Source organism: Pseudophryne corroboree, assembly GCF_028390025.1.
Source record: "Pseudophryne corroboree isolate aPseCor3 chromosome 3 unlocalized genomic scaffold, aPseCor3.hap2 SUPER_3_unloc_50, whole genome shotgun sequence".
Classification (NCBI taxonomy): Eukaryota; Metazoa; Chordata; class Amphibia; order Anura; family Myobatrachidae; genus Pseudophryne; species Pseudophryne corroboree.
Genome location: NW_026967542.1, coordinates 579,976 through 601,657, shown reverse-complemented (window position 1 = coordinate 601,657; position 21,682 = coordinate 579,976). Strand labels below are relative to the sequence as shown.

The window sequence follows — 21,682 nt, the reverse complement described above, 5'->3', positions numbered from 1 at the left end:
TAAGAGAAATACTGTTTTCCAAGTTATACTACAGCAGGGGTCGTTCTTTTACCCCGATTTAGCGCGACTGCGTTTTATGGGGTGGCTGTTGAGACCACTTTCAAGACGAGAGGGCGTTCCACAGTTGGTTATACCAACCATGTTACGTGTTAGGAAGCCAGTTTCAGCAGCTCATTATCACAGGATTACTGGCAATCAGTGTCCTGGAACTCAGGGCAATTTACAACACTCTGCGTCAGGCAGTTCACTTGCTCCTGTTTCAGACTGTTCAGGTTCAGTTGGACAACGCAGCAGAAGTCGCATACATCAACAAAAAGGGGATGGACTCAAAGTCGCATGGCCATGCGAGAGGTTGCTTGAATCCTCAATTGGGCCGGACATCACCACATGATATTGTCCTGGAGACAAGCGCACCATCTGATGAATTTGTAGATGAGAGCCAGATCACTGTGCGAGAAGATCCAGTTGAAAAGGACCTGAGTGAAATCTTCCAAACTGGAGTGTTTTGAAAGATGCTCCCATCTGTCTTACCAGTCGAATGCACCGAGACTGTCCGTGGTTTGAGCACTAGCAGTACTAGATGATGAATAGCATGTACTTTCTGTTGTGACAGGTAAATGCATTGATCCACCGTAATCAGAATCATTCCTAAAACTGAATTCTTTGACAATCCAACCGTACTGAACTAGTACACTGTACAACAGTAAGGCATGTTAAAGAATTTGTTGAGACGAAGCCTTGATGAGAAGGTCATCTAAGTATGGAACGATTATCACTCCCAGGGATCTGAGATTAACTATCATCACAGACATCACCTTTGTGAATACCCGAGGCGCTTGTCGTACTGCAAACTTAAGTACGCCAGATGCGGATGTGGTGGGCAAATTGGAATGTGTAAGTACGTATTCTTGAGATCCCGCAAAATCATGAATTGCTGTGGTTCTAAACCTGCAATCACTGACCGTAGGGATTCCACCTTGAATGTGTAGTGACGTACCGATTGAACCCCTTTAGGTTCCATATTGGTTTGACTGAGCCATCCGGCTTTGGTACTACAAAAAGATTGGAATAAAACCCTTGACCTTGTTGGTGTACTGGAACCTGAACCAAAACTGCTGAATGTACGAGAGACTGAACAGCGGTCTGCAGACCTACCCACTTGTCTGCTGACACAGGCAGACCTATCTTGAAAAACTGCATCGGTGATAGACAGTCAAACTCATTGAAACCTCTTAAAACAAAACTGCGGATCCACCCATCTGTGATGTCTGAAACTACGCGAAGGGAAACTTCTGAAGGTGTGCTCCCACAACTGAAGAGCAGAGATGGGCTGGAAGCCCGTCATGCCACTGGCTTGAGTCCTGACGATGGTTAGTGGTTTGTTGAAAATCACGTCCCTCTGCATGGCGGCCTGTCAAGAACGCAACCACAGCAGCTGTTGGGCTGCAAGCCGAGAACAAACTTGTCCAACGTCCAACGAAGCCGTACCTAAATACTCAACCAATTCACAAATGTGATCGGTAAGAAATATAAGCTGGTCTGAGGAAAAACCCTGTTGTAGGCCTAACCTGAGCTGTTTCATGCAACTACAGCCTTGTTAACCCAAACTCCAACTTAAACAGGTATAAGCATCACCCCTGTTGCTGTATACATGGACTTTAGCATGGCCTCCAGCTTACTCTCCGAGGGGTCTTTAAGCGTAGCTGCACCTGGGACTGGAATAGTTAATTTTAGTGAAAGTTTAGAAACTGAAGACTCCACCGATGGCGATTTAGTTGTCATAGCTTGTGGGAAAAGATATTTAGACAGAAATCATGTTGTCCCAGAAAAGTGTTTAACTGGATTTACCCATGCTTCTATTAAATGCCTATTAAGAGATATCAATAAGAAAAACACAGTCGCCCATAGTCTGCTAGCAATAAAACCTCATATGTTTCAGTGCAACCTAGCAGCTGGCGTACTGCTCTAATGAGATCATCATAGCTCGGGCTATTAGTGACCTCACTATCTGACCCCTGACCCAATGCTGAGATATCAGACGTGGCGTTGAATCGTCAGAATGTAATTATGAGACAAACGATGACCATTCTTAGAAATTGAACTATACATGGACTTTGTAACCCAGCAAAGTTCTAGAAACATCCTGAGCCCACATTGGCTGCTCACACGGTATTATCCGTGAATCAGACTTAGCCGCCTCACGGTCTTTTCGTGCAGTGGACAACTCTGACTGCAAATCAGACATTCTCACAGTTATCACAGACAAGCTGCTGTTTCTGATATTGTCATGCAGACAGACAATAATACAGTGAGACAACGTCCGCACAACTCAGTGATAATAACTGTAGTGTCTATAATACCGCGTGCACCGCACTGTGTTATAGAGGAAATCTATGGTCACTGTGCCACCTACTAAACACCCCTGCCCCCTCCAGTGGCCGTGTGTTGTAGGACTGACATATTGCTGTAGGAAGAAGCGGGAAGTAGGTGTATAACCTTTGTGTGAAAACGGCGTCCCAGCATGTGCATCTGACTATAACCTATGTACTCCCAAAAGCACTAATAACCTAGGCTTAATAGCCTGTTATGTACCTTATAGCCCTGGCCACCATCCCTTATATTTAGGGGAACCGCTGAACTACGGACCTCCATGATCTCCCCCACCGCATAAAGCAGTGAGTTGCGGCTAGCTTCTTCCACCTACACACCCCTGCAATATATACTAAGCGCCGGCTCTGAGTGACGGCGCCCAGCAGCAGCTACCCACCGTGGTCTATGCACTGCTGGAAGCTGGAGAGCAGGGAGATGTGTGATGTGACGGGCGCCCAGCAGCGGCAGTGTGATCTGTCCGCTGCTGTGAGCAGCGCTGCTGGGAGCCGCTTCCCAGTTGTCTAGAGGGGCAGATTGTAGAGGTCAGCGGCAGCACTGTTTGGAGCTGCGCTGCCAAATGCCGGGATGTCTCGTAGCTCTGTCCAGCTCCTGCAGCCATGGCTGAATCAGCTAACGCTGATGAAGGTCTATGGGGGGGCTTCTCTGTCTAAGCACAAACAAGCCTTCGCTGCACAACAGCAGCACACACTCCCGGACCCACGCTTCTTAATAAGCTGGGAAGGGAGTGTGACTGATAAAAGAAAAAATCTTTTGAAAAATTAAAAGTAAACCCTGGAATAACTCCATGATGTGACCTTCCCAGGTGAAGGCACATAAAACACTGAGGCATCTTGGGAGTATGGAGGGGGGAGGTGGGTTACTCATTAAAATAGTTAAATGTGCCTATCCCTGATATCGCACCACCCATATCCCAAGAGTACTCCAGTGCCCACTAGTGGATGAGAAAGAAATATTTGATGTCACTGTGACACTCCCTGATCCCCTTACCTCCCCAGTCATGTCCCTGTATTATTACTATAGATATAAGTGATGTCACTGTGACGCTCCCAGATCCTCTCACCTCCTACTCATGTCCCTGTATTATTACTATAGATATAAGTGACGTTACTGTGACACCCCTAGATACCCTTACCTCCCCAGTCATGTCCCTGTATTATTACTATAGATATAAGTAATGTAAATGTGACGCTCCCCCATCCCCCTCACTCCCCCTAGTCATGTCCCTGTATTATTTCTAGAGATATAAGTGATAACACTGTGACATTCCCACATCCCTTCACCTCCCCAGTCATGTCCCTGTATTATTACTGTAGATATAAGTAAAATAACTGTTATGCCAACATCCCCTCACCAGTCATGTCTCTGTATTATTACTATAGATAAAAGTGATGTCACTGTGACTACACCACCACTCCCAATGTATTATAGTAATAATAATAATAATAATAATAATAACAACAACACCAGGACACCACAAGCTGCTGTCCATGTATAATAATAACCATGCACAAAAACCTGCTACCCCAGTATTATACTAATAACAACAGGACACCCCATTCTGCTCTCCCTTTATAGTAATAATAAAATGACACCACAAGCTGCTCCCTCTGCAAAAAAATAATAATAATAGGACACAACAAGTTGTTCCCAATGTATTATAGTAGTAATAATAATAATAATAATAACAATAATAATAATAATAATAACAACACCAGGACTCCACAAGCTGCTGTCCATGTATAATAATAACCATACACAAAAATCTGCTACCCCTGTATTATACTAATAACAACAGGACACCCCATTCAGCTCTCACTTTATAGTAATACTAAAATTACACCACAGGCTGCCCCCTCTACAAAAAAATAATAATAGGATACAACAAGCTGTTCCCAATGTATAATAATAATAATAATAATAATAATAACAACAACAGGACACCACAGGCTGCTTCCCCTGAATAATAATAATGACAGGACGCCACAGTCTGCTCCCCCTGTATATTAATAATAAGCGGACACCACTAGCTACTCCTTCTTTATAATATTAATATTAAGACAACAAAGGCTGCTCCTCCTGTATAATAATAATAATAATAATAATAATAATAATAACAACAACAACAACAACAGGACACCACAGGCTTCTCAACCTGTATAATAATAATAACTGGATGCCACAGGCTGCTCCTCCTGTATAATTAAAGGACACCACAGGCTGCTCCTACTGTATAATAATAATAATAATAATAACAACAACAGTACAACATAGGCTGCTCCCCCTGTACAATAATAATAACAGGACACCACAGGCCACTCCCCTGTATAATAATAATAACAGGACACCACAGGCTGCTCCCCCTGTATAATAATAACAGGACACCACAGGCCACTCCCCTGTATAATAATAATAACAACGGGACACCACAGGCTGATCCTCCTGTATAATAACAACAACAGGACACCACAGGCTGATCCTCCTGTATAATAATAATAATAACAACAACAGGACACCAGAGGCTGCTCCCCCTGTAGAGTACGATGCCACAGGCTGCTCTTCCTGTCTATTATGACAACACAGGATGCTACCCCTGTATATTATTGCAACACAGGCCACTTCCCCTGTATATTATGACAGCACAGGTTGCTCCTCCTGTAAACTACACAACACAGGCCGCTCCCCCTGTACAGCAGAATGCCACAGGATACAACACCTGTAATGGCGGGGTCTGCATTGAATTACTGTAACGGCGGGGTCTGCGCCACCTGTATTACGGTAAGGGCGGGGTATGTGCCAATTGTATTACGGAAAACGTTGGGGTCTTGCGCCCCCTGTATTACTGTAACGGCGGGGTCTGCGGCACCTGTATTATGGTAACGGCGGCGTTCGCACCACCTGTATTATGGTAACGGCGGGGTTCGCACCACCTGCATTACGGTAACGGCAGTGTGTGCACCATCTGTATTACGGTAACGGCGGAGTGTGCGCCACCTGTATTACGGTAACGACGGGTTCAACGCCCCCTGTATTACGTAATGCAAAAGAAAAAGAGGGGTGTTCCCCCCTGTATTACGGTAACAACCGGGTCTGCGCCCCCTGTATCACTGTAATGCCGGGTGCTGCGCCATCTGTATCACGGTAACAGCGGGGTCTGCGCCCCCTGTATTACGGTAACGGTGGGGTCTGCGCCACATGTATTACGGTAACGGCGGGGGCTGATCCTCCTGTATAATAATAATAACAACAGGACACCAGAGGCTGCTCCCCCTGTAGAGTACGATGCCACAGGCTGCTCTTCCTATTATGACAACACAGGATGCTACCCCTGTATATTATTGCAACACAGGCCACTTCCCCTGTATATTATACACAGCACAGGTTGCTCCTCCTGTAAACTACGACAACACAGGCCGCTCCCCCTGTACAGCACAATGCCACAGGACACAACACCTGTAATGGCGGGGTCTGCATTGAATTACTGTAACGGCGGGGTCTGCGCCACCTGTATTACGGTAAGGGCGGGGTATGTGCCACCTGTATTATGGTAACGGCGGGGTCTTGCGCCACTTGTATTACGGAAAACGTCAGGGTCTTGCGCCCCCTGTATTACTGTAACGGCGGGGTCTGCGGCACCTGCATTACGGTAACGGCAGTGTGTGCACCATCTGTATTACGGTAACGGCGGAGTGTGCGCCACCTGTATTACGGTAACGACGGGTTCTGCGCCCCCTGTATTACGTAATGCAAAAGAAAAAGAGGGGTGTTCCCCCCTGTATTACGGTAACAACCGGGTCTGCGCCACCTGTATCACGGTAACGGCGGGGTCTGCGCCACCTGTATCACTGTAATGCCGGGTGCTGCGCCATCTGTATCACGGTAACAGTGGGGTCTGCGTCCCCTGTATTACGGTAACGGCGGGGCCTGCGCCACATGTATTACGGTAACGGAGGGGTCTGCGCCACCTGTATTATGGTAACGGCGGGGTCTGCGCCACCTGTATTACGGTAACGGCGGGGTCTGCGCCACCTGTATTACGGTAACGGCGGGGACTGCGCCACCTGTATTACGGTAACGGCGGGGTCTACACCACCTGTAATACTGTAACGGCGGGGTCTGCGCCCCCTGTATTACGGTAACGGAGGGGACTGCGCCCCCTGTATTAAGGTAACAGCAGGGTCTGCGCCTCCTGTATTACTGTAACTGCGGGGTCTGCGCCACCTGTATTACTGTAACGGCGGGGTCTGCGCCTCCTGTATTACGGTAACGGCGGGGTCTGCGCCACCTGTATTACGGTAACGGCGGGGTCTGCGCCACCTGTATTACGGTAACGGCGGGGTCTGCGCCACCTGTATTACGGTAACGGCGGGGTCTGCGCCACCTGTATCACTGTAACGGCGGGGTCTGCGCCCTCTGTATTATGGTAACGGCGGGGTCTGCGCCTCCTGTATTACGGTAACGGCGGGGTCTGCGTCCCCTGTATTACGGTAATGGCAGGTCTGCGCCTCCTGTATTACGGTAACAGCGGAGTCTGTGCCACCTGTATTACGGTAACGGCGGGGTCTGCGCCACCTGTATTACGGTAACGGCGGGGTCTGCGCCACCTGTATTATGGTAACGGCGGGGTCTGCGCCTCCTGTATTACGGTAACAGCGGAGTCTGTGCCACCTGTATTACGGTAACGGCGGGGTCTGCGCCACCTGTATTACGGTAACGGCGGGGTCTGCGCCACCTGTATCACTGTAACGGCGGGGTCTGCGCCACCTGTATTATGGTAACGGCGGGGCCTGCGCCACCTGTATTACGGTAACGGCGGGGTCTGCGCCACCTGTATTACGGTAACGGCGGGGTCTGCGCCACCTGTATCACTGTAACGGCGGGGTCTGCGCCACCTGTATTATGGTAACGGCGGGGCCTGCGCCACCTGTATTACGGTAACGGCGGGGACTGCGCCACCTGTATTACGGTAACGGCGGGGTCTGCGCCCCCTGTATTACGGTAACGGAGGGGACTGCGCCCCCTGTATTAAGGTAACGGCAGGGTCTGCGCCTCCTGTATTACGGTAACGTCGGGGTCTGCGCCACCTATATTACTGTAACGGCGGGATCTGCGCAACCTGTATCACGGTAACGACGGGATCTGCGCCACCTGTATCACAGTAACGACGGGGTCTGCGCCACCTGTATTACGGTAATGGCGGGGCCTGCGCCACCTGTATTACGGTAATGGCGGGGCCTGCGCCACCTGTATTACGGTAATGGCGGGGCCTGCGCCACCTGTATTACAGTAACGGCGAGGCCTGCGCCACCTGTATTACGGTAACTGCGGGGTCTACGCCACCTGTAATACGGTAACGGCGGGGTCTGCGCCCCCTGTATTACGGTAATGGAGGGGACTGCGCCCCCTGTATTACGGTAACGGCAGGGTCTGTGCCTCCTGTATTACGGTAACGGCGGGGTCTGCGCAACCTGTATCACGGTAACGACGGGGTCTGCGCCACCTGTATCACGGTAAGGTCTGCGCCACCTGTATCACAGTAACGGCGGGGTCTGCGCCACCTGTATTACGGTAACTGCGGGGTTTGCGCCACCTGTATCCGGGTAACGGCGGGGTCTGCACCCCCTGTATTACGGTAACGGCGGGTCCTGCACCACCTGTATTACGGTAACGGCGCTGTCTACGCCACCTGTAATACGGTATCGGCGGGGTATGCGCCACCTGTAATACGGTAACGGCGGGGTCTGCACCCCCTGTATTACGGTAACGGCAGGGTCTGCGCCACCTGTATTACGGGAACGGCGGGTTTTGCGCCACCTGTATTACGGTAACAGCAAGTCCTGCGCCACCTGTAATACGGTAACGGCAGGGTCTGCGCCACCTGTATTACGGTAACGGCAGGGTCTGCGCCACCTGTATTACGGTAACGGCGGGTTCTGCGCCACCTGTATTACGGTAACAGCAAGTCCTGCGCCACCTGTAATACGGTAACGGCAGGGTCTGCGCCACCTGTATTACGGTAACGGCGGGATCTGCACCATCTGTATTACGGTAACGGCGGGGTCTGCGCCACCTGCATTACGGTAACGGTGGGGTCTGCGCCACCTGCATTACGGTAACGGCGGGGTCTGCGCCACCTGTATTACGGTAACGACGGGCTCTGCGCCTCCTGTATTACGGTATCGGCAGGGTCTGCGCCACCTGTATTACGGTAACGGCGGGGTCTGCGCCACCTGTATTACGGTAACGGCGGGCTCTGCGTCCCCTGTATTACAGTAATAGGACACTAGAGTGTCAGCCACCAGTACAGGGATAATGCAGCACCAGGGGCTGCTCCAGCTGCACTATAACAAGGCACCAGAGGCTGCTCCCCCTGTAGTACAGGACCTGACACCAGAGCTGCTCAGCCTATAGAATAATAATAATAATATCATTACCTGCTGCCAGACACAGCAATGGCTGCTCTCTGCTCCTGCTGCCTTGTGGGAATGATAGAAGGAAGGCGGAGCTCAGACCAGGGGAAAATGGCCGCCGCTCCTGACGTCACTACTCGGCCAGGGAACCTATTGCTGCTGCCGGACTGGTCTACAGGAAAATGGCCGCCGGCCTCCTGCACTGAGGACATGTATGGTATTAATCTTTACAGAGGGCAGGGCTGTGGGTGGGGTGTAGGAGGGGAGGGGCCAGTAACCAGGTAGCAGTCGTTGCCAATCAAACCCTACTTCCGGCCTGTGCGTTCCACCTTGCTTCCGGACCGTGCGTTTCACATACAGGAAGTGAGTTGAAATCGACTGTTGCAGCCTCCCAGTGTCCGTGGAGATCAGGTAATGGCGTCTTACTATACAGGGGGAGCAGCCTGTGGTGTCCTATTATTATTACTATACAGGGGGAGCAGCCTGTAGTGTCCTGTTATTATTATTATACAGGAGGAGCAGCCTGTGGTGTCCTGATATTATTATTATTATTATTATGTCAGCTGCAGAGCATTACTACACCACTGGCAGTGTGACTGCTGCAGAGCATTACTACACCACTGGCAGTGTGACAGCTGCAGAGCATTACTACACCACTGGCAGTGTGACAGCTGCAGAGCATTACTACACCACTGGCAGTGTGATAGCTGCAGAGCATTACTACACCACTGGCAGTGTGACAGCTGCAGAGCATTACTACACCACTGGCAGTGTGACAGCTGCAGAGCATTACTACACCACTGGCAGTGTGACAGCTGCAGAGCATTACTACACCACTGGCAGTGTGACAGCTGCAGAGCATTACTACACCACTGGCAGTGTGACAGCTGCAGAGCATTACTACACCACTGGCAGTGTGACAGCTGCAGAGCATTACTACACCACTGGCAGTGTGACAGCTGCAGAGCATTACTACACCACTGGCAGTGTGACAGCTGCAGGCTGAGCCCCTCATTGCCGTCCCCCCCGTCACTATAATGGTGTAAGATGTGAAATGCCCGCTAGGAGGGCGCCACACGTATAACGACGGCCATCTGCTGTAGAGACACCGGGTTGTATTATATAATGCCAGTATCAGAAGAGACTGACGTCACGTATGTAACAAGAGTTTCTGCAGCAGCTGTGCCTGGCGTTTACTATTATTCTATAGGGAACCTGTTATTTTGTATACGTGCCAGCAGCCGGGCTGTTACTGTGCCCCGTGCTGTGTGCAAATGTGGGGAATACCAGGTAGGCGCTCTATCCAAATGATGCAACCAAACATAAAAACAATATAAACCGTAATATAGAGCAAAACATATACTAATGGGTGTTACCCTGAGGTGTATGATATCTCTGGTATAAATGATATACACAATGAGTATACACAAAGGTATCACTGATAAAATCAATGTAAAAGGAAAACGCTGATCCTTCTACATAGGAGACTCAGAGGTTTTGTCAGTCTCTTATAGTAAATAAGCAGCGCACAGTGTGAGTGAGAAGAAATCCTCCAGCTCTTGGAAAGCTGCCCGGTGTGCGGAGAAACGCGTTGAGGGCATAGAGAGAGGGATCGCTGATACCTGTAGTGCCCACAGAAGAAGATACAACCTCCAATAGCTGATGGTTCACCAATTGCCGTCAAATGTGAAATGAACATCATGGAGAGACTGCACCATGTGTTCCTCCCTATTCCGGGTAAGTCCAGACACTGTGCTGCTGATACAAACCTTACCCGTGCTGGGAGTACGAGACAGCGGCTCTGCGCATCCACATTGCACTGCACAACAGCGAACAGCTTATAGCAGACCGCGCCGCCCGCAGCTTCTTCACCCGGGCAAAGGGTGAGACGGAGCGGGTCTGCAGTATCAACTTTGTGCCGCAAGGACTACCAACACTGGTGCAGTGACTACTAACCACCATCACATCTATACACATGTAACTCACTTTGTTGTTACAACGGAACTAAGCGTATCATATAAAGGTCATTCTGGTTCAGGGCACATTCCTGTATGAACCATATCATTGTGTATATCATTTATACCAGAGATATCATACACCTCAGGGTAACACCCATTAGTATATGTTTTGGTCTATATTATAGTTTATATTGTTTCTCTGACGTCCTAGTGGATGCTGGGAACTCCGTAAGGACCATGGGGAATAGCGGCTCCGCAGGAGACTGGGCACAAAAGTAAAGCTTTAGGACTACCTGGTGTGCACTGGCTCCTCCCCCTATGACCCTCCTCCAAGCCTCAGTTAGATTTTTGTGCCCGGCCGAGAAGGGTGCACACTAGGGGCTCTCCTGAGCTGCTTAGTGAAAAGTTTAGTTTTAGAGTCCGGTCCCGGAGCCGCACCGCCGGCCCCCGAGCCGCACCGCCGGCCCCCTTACAGAGCCAGAAGCAAGAAGAGGTCCGGAAAATCGGCGTCAGAAGACATCCTGTCTTCACCAAGGTAGCGCACAGCACTGCAGCTGTGCGCCATTGCTCCTCAGCACACTTCACACTTCGGTCACTGAGGGTGCAGGGCACTAGGGGGAGGCGCCCTGAGCAGCAATAAAAAACACCTTGGCTGGCAAAAATACATCACATATAGCCCCCAGGGCTATATGGATGAATTTTAACCCCTGCCAGATTCTACATAAAAGCGGGAGAAAAGTCCGCCGAGAAGGGGGCGGAGCCTATCTCCTCAGCACACAGGCGCCATTTTCCCTCACAGCTCCGCTGGAAGGACGTCTCCCTGACTCTCCCCTGCAGTCCTGCACTACAGAAACAGGGTAAAAAGGAGAGGGGGGCACTAATTGGCGTAATACTAACATATAGCAGCTATAAAGGGGAAAAACTCTTATATAGGGTTATCCCTGTATATTTATATAGCGCTCTGGTGTGTGCTGGAATACTCTCCCTCTGTCTCCCCAAAGGGCTAGTGGGATCCTGTCCTCTGTCAGAGCATTCCCTGTGTGTGTGCTGTGTGTCGGTACGTTGTGTCGACATGTATGAGGAGGAAAATGATGTGGAGGCGGAACAATTGCCTATAATAGAGATGTCACCCCCTAGGGAGTCGACACCTGAGTGGATGAGATGCTGGAAGGAATTACGTGACAGTGACAGCTCTTTGCAAAAGACAGTTGACGACATGAGACAGCCGGCTACTCAGCTTGTGCCTGTCCAGACGTCTCAAAAGCCATCAGGGGCTCTAAAACGCCCGTTACCTCAGATGGCAGATACAGACGCCGACATGGATACTGACTCCAGTGTCGACGGGGAAGAGACAAACGTGACTTCCAGTAGGGCCACACGTTATATGATTGAGGCAATGAAAAATGTTTTACATATTTCTGATAATACCACTACTACTAAAAGGGGTATTATGTTCAGTGAGAAAAAACTACCTGTAGTTTTTCCTGAATCTGAGGAATTAAATGAGGTGTGTGATGAAGCGTGGGTTTCCCCCGATAAGAAACTGATAATTTCTAAAAAATTATTGGCATTATATCCTTTCCCGCCAGAGGTCAGGGTGCGTTGGGAAACACCCCCTAGGGTGGATAAAGCGCTCACATGCTTATCAAAACAGGTGGCTCTACCCTCTCCTGAGACGGCCGCCCTTAAGGATCCTGCTGATAGAAAGCAGGAGGGTATCCTAAAATGTATTTACACACATACTGGTGTTATACTGCAACCAGCAATCGCCTCAGCCTGGATGTGCAGTGCTGGGTTGGCTTGGTCGGATTCCCTGACTGAAAATATTGATACCCTAGATAGGGACAGTATATTAATGACTATAGAGCATTTGAAAGATGCATTTCTATATATGCGTGATGCACAGCGGGATATTTGCCGACTGGCATCGAGAGTAAGTGCGCTGTCCATTTCTGCCAGAAGAGGGTTATGAACACGACAGTGGTCAGATGATGCAGATTCCAAACGCCATATGGAAGTACTGCCTTATAAAGGGGAGGAGTTATTTGGGGTAGGTCTTTCAGACCTGGTGGCCACGGCAACGGCTGGGAAATCCACTTTTTTACCCCAGGTCGCCTCTCAACATAAGAAGACGCCGTATTATCAGGCGCAGTCCTTTCGTCCCCATAAGGGCAAACGAGCGAAAGGCTCCTCATTTCTGCCCCGGGGCAGAGGAAGGGGAAAAAGGCTGCAGCAAGCAGCCAGTTCCCAGGAACAGAAGCCCTCTCCCGCTTCTGCTAAGTCCTCAGCATGACGCTGGGGCTTTACAAGCGGACTTAGGTACGGTGGGGGCACGTCTCAAGAATTTCAGCGCGCAGGGGGCTCACTCGCAGGTAGATCCCTGGGTCCTTCAGGTGGTATCTCAGGGGTACAGGTTGGAATTCGAGACATCTCCCCCTCGCCGTTTCCTAAAGTCTGCTTTACCGACATCTCCCTCCGACAGGGAGGCGGTATTGGAAGCCATTCACAAGCTGTATTCTCAGCAGGTGATAATCAAGGTACCCCTCCTGCAACAGGGCAAGGGGTGTTATTCAACGCTGTTTGTGGTACCGAAGCCGGACGGCTCGGTGAGACCTATTTTAAATCTGAAATCCTTGAACACTTACATACAAAGGTTCAAGTTCAAGATGGAGTCACTCAGAGCAGTGATCGCGAACCTGGAAGAAGGGGACTATATGGTGTCTCTGGACATCAAGGATGCTTACCTCCATGTCCCAATTTACCCTTCTCACCAAGGGTACCTCAGGTTTGTGGTACAGAACTGTCACTATCAGTTTCAGACACTACCGTTTGGATTGTCCACGGCACCCCGTGTCTTTACCAAGGTAATGGCCGAAATGATGATACTTCTTCGAAGAAAAGGCGTCTTAATTATCCCTTACTTGGACGATCTCCTGATAAGGGCAAGATCCAAGGAACAGTTAGTAGTCGGAGTAGCACTATCTCAAGTAGTGTTACGGCAGCACGGGTGGATTCTAAATATCCCAAAATCGCAGCTGATTCCGACGACACGTCTGTTGTTCCTAGGGATGATTCTGGACACAGTCCAGAAAAAGGTGTTTATCCCGGAGGAGAAAGCCAGGGAGTTATCCGAGCTAGTCAGAAACCTCCTAAAACCAGGCCAAGTGTCAGTGCATCAATGCACAAGGGTCCTAGGGAAAATGGTGGCTTCTTACGAAGCGATTCCATTCGGCAGATTCCACGCAAGAACTTTTCAGTGGGATCTGCTGGACAAATGATCCGGATCGCATCTTCACATGCATCAGCGGATAACCCTGTCTCCAAGGACAAGGGTATCTCTCCTGTGGTGGTTGCAGAGTGCTCATCTTCTAGAGGGCCGCAGATTCGGCATTCAGGACTGGGTCCTGGTGACCACGGATGCCAGCCTGAGAGGCTGGGGAGCAGTCACACAGGGAAAAAATTTCCAGGGCTTGTGGTCAAGCCTGGAGACGTCACTTCACATAAATATCCTGGAACTAAGGGCCATTTACAATGCTCTAAGCCAAGCAAGACCTCTACTTCAGGGTCAGCCGGTGTTGATCCAGTCAGACAACATCACGGCAGTCGCCCACGTAAACAGACAGGGCGGCACAAGAAGCAGGAGGGCAATGGCAGAAGCTGCAAGGATTCTTCGCTGGGCGGAGAATCATGTGATAGCACTGTCAGCAGTGTTCATTCTGGGAGTGGACAACTGGGAAGCAGACTTCCTCAGCAGACACGACCTCCACCCGGGAGAGTGGGGACTTCATCCAGAAGTCTTCCACATGATTGTCAACCGTTGGGAAAAACCAAAGGTGGACATGATGGTGTCCCGCCCCAACAAAAAACTAGACAGGTATTGCGCCAGGTCAAGGAACCCTCAGGCAATAGCGGTGGACGCTCTGGTAACACCGTGGGTGTACCAGTCAGTGTATGTGTTCCCTCCTCTGCCTCTCATACCCAAGGTACTGAGAATTATAAGACGGAGAGGAGTAAGAACTATACTCGTGGCTCCGGATTGGCCAAGAAGGACTTGGTACCCGGAGCTTCAAGAGATGCTCACAGAGGACCCGTGGCCTCTACCTCTAAGAAGGGACCTGCTCCAGCAGGGACCCTGTCTGTTCCAAGACTTACCGCGGCTGCGTTTGACGGCATGGCGGTTGAACGCCGGATCCTGAAGGGAAAAGGCATTCCGGATGAAGTCATCCCTACCCTGATCAAAGCCAGGAAGGATGTAACCGCACAGCATTATCACCGTATTTGGCGTAAATATGTTGCGTGGTGCGAGGCCAGGAAGGCCCCTACAGAGGAATTTCAACTGGGTCGTTTCCTGCATTTCCTGCAAACAGGACTGTCTATGGGCCTAAAATTAGGGTCCATTAAGGTTCAAATTTCAGCCCTGTCGATTTTCTTCCAGAAAGAACTGGCTTCGGTTCCTGAAGTTCAGACGTTTGTCAAGGGGGTACTGCATATACAGCCTCCTTTTGTGCCTCCAGTGGCACCCTGGGATCTCAATGTGGTTTTGGGGTTCCTAAAATCACATTGGTTTGAACCACTTACCACTGTGGATTTAAAATATCTCACATGGAAAGTGGTAATGCTGTTGGCCCTGGCTTCAGCCAGGCGCGTGTCAGAATTGGCGGCTTTGTCCTATAAAAGCCCTTACCTGATTTTTCATACGGATATGGCGGAATTGAGGACTCATTTTCTCCCTAAGGAGGTTTCAGCGTTTCACCTGAACCAGCCTATTGTGGTGCCTGCGGCTACTAGGGACTTGGAGGACTCCAAGTTGCTGGACGTAGTCAGGGCCCTGAAAATATATGTTTCCAGGACGGCTGGAGTCAGAAAATCTGACTCGCTGTTTATCCTGTATGCACCCAACAAGCTGGGTGCTCCTGCTTCTAAGCAGACTATTGCTCGTTGGATTTGTAGTACAATTCAGCTTGCACATTCTGTGGCAGGCCTGCCACAGCCAAAATCTGTAAATGCCCACTCCACAAGGAAGGTGGGCTCATCTTGGGCGGCTGCCCGAGGGGTCTCGGCTTTACAACTTTGCCGAGCAGCTACTTGGTCAGGGCCAAACACGTTTGTTAAATTCTACAAATTTGATAACCTGGCTGAGGAGGACCTGGAGTTCTCTCATTCGGTGCTGCAGAGTCATCCGCACTCTCCCGCCCGTTTGGGAGCTTTGGTATAATCCCCATGGTCCTTACGGAGTTCACAGCATCCACTAGGACGTCAGAGAAAATAAGAATTTACTCACCGGTAATTCTATTTCTCGTAGTCCATAGTGGATGCTGGGCACCCATCCCAAGTGCGGATTATCTGCAATACTTGTACATAGTTATTGTTAACTAATCGGGTTATTGTTGTAGTGAGCCATCCTTCGAGAGGCTCCTCTGTTATCATACTGTTAACTGGGTTCAGATCACGAGTTATACGGTGTGATTGGTGTGGCTGGTATGAGTCTTACCCGGGATTCATAAATCCTTCCTTATTGTGTACGCTCGTCCGGGCACAGTATCCTAACTGAGGCTTGGAGGAGGGTCATAGGGGGAGGAGCCAGTGCACACCAGGTAGTCCTAAAGCTTTACTTTTGTGCCCAGTCTCCTGCGGAGCCGCTATTCCCCATGGTCCTTACGGAGTTCCCAGCATCCACTACGGACTACGAGAAATAGAATTACCAGTGAGTAAATTATTTTTATTTTTTATTTTCTTGTGTGTAATAAACAGTGTTTTTAATTATATTTTTTGGCTGCATCATTTGGATAGAGCGCCTACCTGGTATTCCCCACATTTGTCTCTGTTTGAGGAGGCCGGCTACCCCTCTCCAGGTGGCTGCTAATCCTAAAGTGTATTCCATCACAGACCTGCCCAGCGCCAACAAACCTTGTTTCTCTGACGTCCTAGTGGATGCTGGGGACTCCGTAAGGACCATGGGGAATAGACGGCTCCGCAGGAGACTGGGCACATCTAAATAAAGATTTAGGACTATCTGGTGTGCACTGGCTCCTGCCCCTATGACCCTCCTCCAAGCCTCAGTTAGATTTCTGTGCCCGGCCGAGCTGGATGCACACCAGGGGCTCTCCTGAGCTCCTAGAAAGAAAGTATAGTTTAGGTTTTTTATTTTCAGTGAGATCTGCTGGCAACAGGCTCACTGCACCGAGGGACTAAGGGGAGAAGAAGCGAACCTACCTAAGTGGTGGTAGCTTGGGCTTCTTAGGCTACTGGATACCATTAGCTCCAGAGGGATCGCACACAGGACCCGACCTCATCGTCCGTTCCCGGATCCGTGCCGCCGTTCCCCTTACAGAGCCAGAAGCAAGAAGGTCCGGAAAATCGGCGGCTGAAGACTTCTGTCTTCTCTAAGGTAGCGCACAGCACTGCAGCTGTGCGCCATTGCTCCTCATGCACACCTCACACTCCGGTCACTGATGGGTGCAGGGCGCTGGGGGAGGGGGGGCACCCTGAGCAGCAATAAATAGCACCTTGGCTGGCAAACTGACACCATATATAGCCCCAGGGGCTATATAGGTGTAAATTAACCCCTGCCAGAATTATTAAAATAGCGGGAGAAAGCCCGCCGAAAAAGGGGCGGAGCCATCTCCCTCAGCACACTGGCGCCATTTTCCCTCACAGCTCCGCTGGAAGGATCGCTCCCTGGCTCTCCCCTGCAGTCCTGCACTACAGAAAGGGTAAAAAAGAGAGGGGGGGGGGCACAAATTTAGGCGCAGTATAATATATATATATATGCAGCTATAAGGGAAAACACTCTTTATAGGTGATATCCCTGTGGTATATAGCGCTTTGGTGTGTGCTGGCATACTCTCCTTCTGTCTCCCCAAAGGGCTTTGTGGGGTCCTGTCCTCTGTCAGAGCATTCCCTGTGTGTGTGCTGTGTGTCGGTACTGCTGTGTCGACATGTATGATGAGGAAAATGATGTGGAGGCGGAGCAAATGCCTGTGAATGTGATGTCACCCCCTGCGGGGTCGACAGCTGTGTGGATGGACTTATGGAAGGAATTACGTGACAGTGTCAACTCCTTACACAAAAGGTTTGACGACATAGGACAGCCGGCTACTCAGCTTGTGCCTGTTCCAGCGTCTCAAATGTCATCAGGGGCTTTAAAACGCCCGCTACCTCCGGTGACAGACACAGATGTCGACACGGATACCGACTCCAGTGTCGACGACGATGAGACTAGTGTACCCTCCAATAGGTCCACCCGTTACATGATTGAGGCAATGAAAAATGTAATTATACATTTCTGATAATACCCCAGGTACCACAAAAAAGAGTATTATGTTTGGTGAGAAAAAACTACCTGTAGTTTTTCCTGCCTCTGAGGAATTAAATGAGGTGTGTGAGGAAGCGTAGACTTCCCCCGATAAGAAATTGATAATTTCTAAACGGTTATTGGCAGCGTACCCTTTCCCGCCAGAGGATAGGTCACGTTGGGAAACACCCCCTAGGGTAGATAAGACGCTGACACGCTTATCAAAAAAGGTGGCACTACCGTCTCCGGATACGGCTGCCCTAAAGGAACCTGCTGATAGAATGCAGGAGGCTACCCTTAAAGCTATATACACACACACGGGCATTATATTGCGACCAGCCATTGCATAATCATGGATGTGCAGTGCTGCAGCTGCGTGGTCAGATTCCCTGTCGGATAATATTGATACTATGGATAGGGACAATATTTTGCTGACGATAGAGCATATAAAAGACGCCGTCTTATACATGCGTGATGCACAGAGGGATATTTGCCGGCTGGCATAAAAAATAAGCGCTATGTCCATTGCCACCAGAAACGGGTTATGGACTCGGCAATGGTCAGGCGATGCCGACTCGAAACGGCACATGGAAGTTTTGCCCTATAAGGGGGTGGAACTGTTTGGGGAGGGTCTTTCGGACCTCGTTTCCACAGCTACTGCTGGGAAATCGACCTTTTTGCCACAGGCTACCCCACAGCAAAAGAAAGCACCGTATTATCAGGTACAGTCCTTTCGGCCCCAGAAAGGCAAGAGGGCTAGAGGCTCATCCTTTCTGCCGAGAGGCAAAGGTAGGGGGAAAAAGCTGCAGCACACAGCTAGTTCCCAAGAGCAGAAGTCCTCCCCTGCGTCCGGTAAGTCCACAGCATGACGCTGGGGCTGCTCAGGCGGACCCGGGTACGGTGGGGGCCTGTCTCAGAAATTTCAGCGCACAGTGGGCTTTCTCACAGGTGGATCCCTGGGTCCTTCAAGTAGTATCTCAGGGGTATAGGCTGGAATTCGAGACGTCCCCCCCCCCCCCCCCCCCCCGCCGTTTCCTAAAATCTGCCTTACCGGCAACTCCCTCTGCCTGGGAGGCAGTGTTGGTGGCTATTCAAAAACTGTATTCACAGCAAGTGATTGTCAAGGTACCCCTCCTTCAGCAAGGAAAGGGTTACTATTCCACAATGTTTGTGGTACCGAAACCGGACGGTTCAGTGAGACCCATCTTAAATTTAAAATCCTTGAACACTTATATCAAAAGGTTCAAGTTCAAGATGGAATCGCTTAGGGCGGTTATTGCGAGCCTGGACGAGGGGGATTACATGGTCTCCCTGGACATCAAGGATGCGTACCTGCATGTCCCCATTTACCCTCCTCACCAGGAGTACCTCAGATTTGTGGTACAGGACTGTCACTATCAGTTCCAAACGCTGCCATTTGGGTTATCCACGGCACCGAGGGTCTTTACCAAGGTAATGGCCGAAATGATGATACTCCTTCGCAAGAAGGGAGTTTTAATTATCCCGTACTTGGACGATCTCCTAATAAAGGCGAGGTCCAAGGAACAGTTGGTAGTGGGGGTAGCACTTTCTCGGGAAGTGCTGCAACAGCACGGCTGGATTCTCAATATTCCAAAGTCACAGCTGGTCCCGACGACACGTCTTCTGTTCCTGGGATAGATTCTGGACACAGACCAGAAAAAAGTGTTTCTTCCAGTGGAAAAAGCAGAGGAGTTGTCATCTCTAGTCAGAGACCTCCTAAAACTGGGACAGGTGTCGGTACATCAATGCACACGAGTCCTGGAGAGAAAATGGTAGCTTCGTACGAAGCAATTCCATTCGGAAGGTTCCACGCAAGGACTTTCCAGTGGGACCTGTTGGACAAATGGTCCGGTTCCCATCTCCAGATGCAACAGCGGATAACCCTGTCGGCAAGGACCAGGGTGTCGCTGCTGTGGTGGCTGCAGAGGGCTCATCTACTAGAGGGCCGCAGATTTGGAATACAGGACTGGGTCCTGGTGACCACGGATGCCAGCCTTCGGGGCTGGGGTGCAGTCACACAGGGAAGAAATTTCCAAGGACTGTGGTCAAATCAGGAGATTTCGCTTCACATAAATATTCTGGAGCTAAGGGCCATTTACAATGCCCTAAGCCAAGCAAGTCCCCTGCTTCAGAACCGGCCGGTGCTGATCCAGTCAGACAACATCACGGTGGTCGCCCATGTAAACAGACAGGGCGGCACAAGAAGCAGGAGGGCAATGGCAGAAGCCACAAGGATTCTCCGATGGGCGGAAAATCATGTGTTAGCACGGACAGCAGTGTTCATTCCGGGAGTGGACAACTGGGAAGCAGACTTCCTCAGTAGGCACGACCTCCACCCGGGAGAATGGGGACTTCATCCAGAAGTCTTCCAACTGTTGGTAAACCGTTGGGAAAGACCACAGGTGGACATGATGGCGTCCCGCCTCAACAAAAAGCTAAAAAGATATTGCGCCAGGTCAAGGGACCCTCAGGCGATTTCTGTGGACGCTCTAGTAACACCGTGGGTGTACCAGTCGGTTTATGTGTTTCCTCCTCTGCCTCTCATTCCCAAGGTACTGCGAATAATAAGAAGGCGAGGAGTGAAAACTATTCTCGTGGTTCCGGATTGGCCAAGAAGAGCTTGGTACCCAGAACTTCAAGAGATGCTTTCAGAGGACCCATGGCCTCTACCACTCAGGCGGGACCTGCTGCAGCAGGGGCCCTGCCTGTTCCAAGACTTACCGCGGCTGCGTTTGATGGCATGGCGGTTGAACGCCGGATCCTAAAGGAAAAGGGCATTCCGGAGGAAGTCATTCCTACGCTGATTAAAGCTAGGAAGGATGTCAGTGCAAAACATTATCACCGCATTTGACGAAAATATGTTGCGTGGTGTGAGGCCAGGAAGGCCCCAACGGAGGAATTTCAACTGGGTCGATTCCTGCATTTCCTGCAAGCAGGGGTGACGTGGGCCTCAAATTGGGGTCCATTAAGGTCCAAATTTTGTCTCTGCCGATTTTCTTCCAGAAAGAACTGGCTTCACTGCCTGAAGTTCAGACTTTTTTGTCAAAGGAGTTCTGCATATTCAGCCTCTTTTTGTGCCCCCAGTGGCACCTTGGGATCTCAATGTGGTTTTGGAGTTCCTGAAATCACATTGGTTTGAGCCACTTAAGACTGTGGATTTGAAATATCTAACGTGGAAAGTGGTCATGCTGTTGGCCCTGGCTTCGGGCTTGCGTATGTCAGAATTGGCGGCTTTGTCCTGTAAAAGCCCTTATCTGATTTTCCATATGGATAGGGCAGAACTGAGGACTCGTCCTCAGTTTCTCCCGAAGGTGGTATCAGCTTTTCACTTGAACCAACCTATTGTGGTGCCTGCGGCTACTAGGGACTTGGAAGATTCCAAGTTACTAGACATAGTCAGGACCCTGAAAATTTATGTTTCCAGGACGGCTGGAGTCAGAAAAACTGACTCGCTGTTTATCCTGTATGCACCCAACAAGCTGGGTGCTCCTGCTTCTAAGCAAACTATCGCGCGCTGGATTTGTAGCACGATTCAGCTTGCGCATTCTGCGGTGGGACTACCGCAGCCTAAATCTGTAAAAGCCCATTCCACGAGGAAGGTGGGCTCAGCT

The 21,682-nt window shown here is 50.2% G+C and overlaps 2 protein-coding genes across 2 annotated transcripts in view; one reads left to right on the top strand and one right to left on the bottom strand.

Annotated features, from left to right (window-relative positions):
• Positions 1-8,861, bottom strand: part of LOC134984390 (uncharacterized) — a 185,389-nt gene extending 176,528 nt beyond the window's left edge. Inside the window, exon 1 of the mRNA XM_063949978.1 lies at positions 8,823-8,861. The gene's annotated coding sequence lies outside the window, so the exon portion shown is untranslated. The remainder of the gene's footprint in view (positions 1-8,822) is intronic.
• Positions 8,862-9,128: 267 nt separating this feature from the next.
• The window catches only part of LOC134984398 (oocyte zinc finger protein XlCOF22-like), a 41,392-nt gene continuing 28,838 nt past the window's right edge, over positions 9,129-21,682 (top strand). Inside the window, exon 1 of the mRNA XM_063949989.1 lies at positions 9,129-9,209. The gene's annotated coding sequence lies outside the window, so the exon portion shown is untranslated. The remainder of the gene's footprint in view (positions 9,210-21,682) is intronic.